Consider the following 5,000-nt stretch of genomic DNA (forward strand, 5'->3'; position numbering starts at 1 on the left):
AAAAGAAAAACAAAAAAAGAAAGAAAAAAAGAGAGACATAGATAACCATAAATAGACAATCAGACATAGAACTAGACAACTAAAAAAAAAGAAGCCAACTAGACACACAGACAGACAGACAGGAAAAACAAGACAGGCAGACAGACAGACAGGCAGACAGACAGACAGGAAAAACAAGACAGAATAGCCCCCTCACTGCTTCTAATTCCGATACCTCGACAGACTCTCATCTTTCCCCTTGTTGCAACAAAGCTCTTCTGTTCGCTCCCTATAAATCAAAACTAACGAGGATCTTGTTTTGCCAATTAAGTTAAGCCCAACACTTGCAAGGAAGTGGTGGAGATAGCAACAGCACGTCATTGTGAGTGTTTTAGTTGCGAGTAATTAGATATTTATAAATATGTATATATATATATATATATATATATATATATATATTATATATATATATATATATATATATATATATATATATATATATATATATATATATTTTTTTTTTTTTTTTTTTTTTTTTTTCCCTGTTCGTTTTTGTATGGTTGTTTGTATGGTTGTTTGTATGGGGGGGAGGGGGGATATTGTATTGATTTTTTTTTATAATGGTATAGTATTTAATAATGATATTGTATTGGGATAGTTAGCTGTATTTAAAAAAAATAGTAATAGGAAGATGCAAGAATATTATACAAAGTTGATAAAATCATGTATGCATCAATGCTTATATATAGACATTTTACTCGAAACTTACATATTGGAATTTGAATATAGTAAAATACAACATGGAGTCTAAATAGTCCTTTAGTACGCATGCTAAAGTAGTCTCATATGTTTGTGTGTTAATAGGTTGTGTCGTTAGCTTTCCTTTAATTGACTAACTTTCTTTTTGTGTGTGTGTATTTTTGTTCGTTTGATATTGTTGTTTTTCTTTTAAAGTGGTGTCGAAATTACGTACGTACGAAAATTGCGTTCAGGTTTAATTAATGATGAATAGTGTGTTAAAGTAAAAGCAATCATCTTCATAAATAATGTTGCAAAAATATATATAAGCAAAACAAAAAACAGAAAAAGAAAATAGAGAATATATAGACAATATATAAATATTTCTGTAACGTTTGATATAAAAAAAATATATTGTCAGTTACCTCGCTCCTATTTTTAAAATTTCAAGCTCTTCATTAAGCTCTGTTTTGATTCATTGCAAAACGAAATCATTGATCAAGCCAGTCTTGTTGCAGGAAAAGCCTCGTGGAGACTTGGGTGTTTGGGATCATATTTCCCCCCCTCCCCCTTCCTTTGGCCCCCTCGCTCCCCTTTCCTCTATCCCCCTCCTCTTCTTCTCCCTAATACTTCTTCCCCCTCTACCCTCTACCTCCACCCTCCTTCCCGCTTTCTTCCCTTTCTTCATTTCCCTCCCCTCCTTCACCCCTTCTCCCTCTTCCCATATTTTCCATCATTCTCCCCTTCCTCCACCCTCCTCCCGTCCTTCTCCCCATCCTCCACCCCCATCCCCCATCCTCCATCCTCCACCCACCCCCATCCTCCACCCTCCTCCCCTCCTTCTCCCCATCCTCCACCCCTCCCCCATCCTCCACCCTCCCCCACCCCATCCTCCACCCTCCCCCATCCTCCACCCACCCCCAGCCTCCATCCTCAACCCCACCCTCCTCCCAACCTTCCCCCACCCTCCTCCCCATCCTCCCCCACCCCACCCCCACACCCACCCCTCCACCCTCCACCCTCCGTCCGCATTCCTGAGGGAAATGAAAGGATTCTTCTTCAGCAGGAAACCTCTTTTTCGCCACCGTGAAAACTAATCAACTTCAGGATACTTGTGTCCTGTGGCAGATGGGGTTAGATGGGCCCTTTATACATCGTAGCTGAAGCTGAATGGAAGGATGAATAATGCTCTGAAGGAGAAGCAAGTCAGTCGAGGGTCGAACTGAAGAAGGGATAGAAAATAATTATTTATTTTCCTTATGGCCTGCCTTCAAGAATTCTTCATTGAGGATTTTTATTGTGTATTACCAGCTAACTCATTTCTATACAGTCATACGCATGCGCGCGTACACACAGACACACACACACACACACACACACACGCACAGAGGTTGTGTGTGTGTGTGTGTGTGTTTGTGTGTGTGTGTAAGCGCGCGTCTTTATATGTAACTGTGGAATTGAACCTGTCTATCTGTCTATCTATCAGTCTATCTTTATACGGAGTAGAATATTTGGGATTCTACTTACTAAATATAAACAAACCATACTAAAAAAAACATCTTCCATACATATCATTACACAACAACACCACCAACAACAACAACAACAACGAAAATCCTTCACCTCTGAAATACACATCTACCAAATCACTTTTCTTTTTCCTTCGTTCTCAAAACTCCCTCCAGACTATGGCGACAGGATCAGGTTTCAGAAATTCCACGGACTTCAATCCTTCCTTTAGACCGGGGGGTGAAGCAGGTCGTAATAGGAGTAATATGATCACCTGTGGGCTTAAAGTCCCGTCCCCCCCCCTACCCCCACCCCCCTCTGGAATGCCTGTTGGCGTAGGGTGGTTCATTCTGATCTAGAAATCAAAGGGTTAGCAGAGGTTGGGTTGGGGCGTTTTATATAGTGGTTGATAGTTATCCGTATTTATTTTTTCAAATTCTTGGTTGAGGTTAGAGTGTAGCTTGTGTTGGGGCATTTTGTATAGTGGTTGATAGTTATCCATATTTTTTTTCTTCAAATTCTTGGTTGAGGTTAGAGTGTAGCTTGTGTTGGGGCATTTTATATAGTCGTTGATAGTTATCCATATTTTTTTTCTTCAAATTCTTGGTTGAGGTTAGAGTGTACCTTGTGTTGAGGCGTTTTATGTAGTGGTTGATAGTTATCCATATATTTTTTTTTCAAATTCTTGGTTGGGGTTGGAGTGTAGCTTGTGTTGGGGCATTTTGTATAGTGGTTGATAGTTATCCATATTTTTTTTTTCTTCAAATTCTTGGTTGAGGTTAGAGTGTAGCTTGTGTTGGGGTATTTTGTATAGTGGGTAATAGTTATCCATATTTTTTTTTCTTCAAATTCTTGGTTGAGGTTAGTGTAGCTTGTGTTGGTGCATTTTGTATAGTGGTTGATAGTTATCCATATATTTTTTTCTTTTGTTATAGTGGTTGATAGTTATCCATATTTTTTTTTCTTCAAAATCTTGGTTGAGGTTAGAGTATACCTTGTGTTGGGGTATTTTATATAGTGGTTCATAGCTATCCGTATTTTTTTTCTTCAAATTCTTGGTTGAGGTTGGAGTGTAGCTTGTGTTTTTTTTTTTTTTTTTTTTTTTTTTTTTTTAATTCTTAGTTGTTGGTTCATATCTGGAAGAGTGTCAAAAGAGAGTTAGTTAAAAGAGGTATGATTTGGGTGTACTTTGTGTTGGGGTATTTTGTATAGTGGGTGATAGTTATTCGTTTTTTTTTTTTTTAAATTCTTGGCTGTTGGTTTATATCTGGAAGAGTTAGTTAAAAGAGGTATGATTTGGGTGTACTTTGTGTTAGATAGCTTGGTATAATTCAGCACAGATAGAGTTTGAGTAGATACACTTACTATACAAATTAAAGGCAACAAAATATACGCGACTGTACATACAATATTCAAATATTTCTACAACGTTTTATATCACTTCCATCGTTACGTTATCTAATCTAGGAATATACCTGCAAACTGAAACACATAAAACTAGAATTCTTTGAATATAATTCTACATACATAGGCGTAAAACCTCCGAAATTCTTGACTGGTAGTACATAAATGATATACATAGTTTAGAGACAGATTTATAAACCAACGTATAAAAATTCGAATAAAAAACAACTTATAAATTGGTGAGATTTGGGGAAAAAATGTATAGATAAAACTTTATTTTATTTTTTCATTGCAAAAGTATCCATTCCTTTTTTTTCTTTTTTATCTAATGTTACAAAGAATGCGTATTTGCTACTTAAAGTTAAAATTCACTATAAGTTAATATGCCTATTTTGTCGATTGATTATCCCATCTTACAAATTTTAGCACAAAAGAAACATACTCGTTTTAAGCACTATATATATACACCAAGACACATATAGAATGACATTGACCATTCCTCCTAATTAAATCAAAGCAAGGTCAGCTGAGGTCAAAGTCCCCAAATCAGTATTGATCTTGACTGCTAATCAAATCCGTCACACTAATTCCGGCTGTCAAAAGAAATAAAAGAATCAATAATGGGGCATTTGTCAATCGGGTTGTCTATGAGGGTGACATGACCTCTGACCTCAGGCGGTTTGAGGTCAAAGGTCATGTCGTTTGTAGCGTGACTTGAATTAGATTGATTTGGTTGCAGATTTGGAATCGGTATTGCAGTGTTGTTGTTAGCAATGAAATGATGACAAATTTATATAAATATAAACATGAACATATGAATAAAGAAAAATAAACGTGTAAAAACGTTGAATTAAAAAAAGAACATAAAAAATCTATATATGTATCATAAAAATAACAAAAACAAATCTATCGATAGACAAAATAGAAATTGAAATTGATGATGAAATGAAATAGAAACAAAACGAAATAGAAATTGAACAAGAATGAATAAAACGAACCAAAAAACAAACAAACAAGAGATATGTAATAAAATGCCGTATAGAATTAGAAAGAAAAATAATAATAAGATCAAAATGAGATAAACTAGAAGTAAAAGATAGAAGAGAATAAAGATAAGAATAGAAACTAATGCAAAAATAATATATATAAACAAAATAAATAAATACAACATGAATAAGAAAACCCTAATACAACTAAAGCTTTCTCCATCTTCAGTTCTATTCTTTCTTCTAATAAATGTTTTATCTCTGTTATAGGTTATATGATCAGATTCACCGTCAGGTTATATATATATATATATATATATATATATATATATATATATATATATTTATATATATGTATATATATATATATATATATATATATAT

The sequence above is a fragment of the Penaeus japonicus genome, unplaced genomic scaffold, assembly GCF_977035675.1.
Source record: "Penaeus japonicus unplaced genomic scaffold, GWHDUDI00000001_assembly GWHDUDI00000012, whole genome shotgun sequence".
Classification (NCBI taxonomy): Eukaryota; Metazoa; Arthropoda; class Malacostraca; order Decapoda; family Penaeidae; genus Penaeus; species Penaeus japonicus.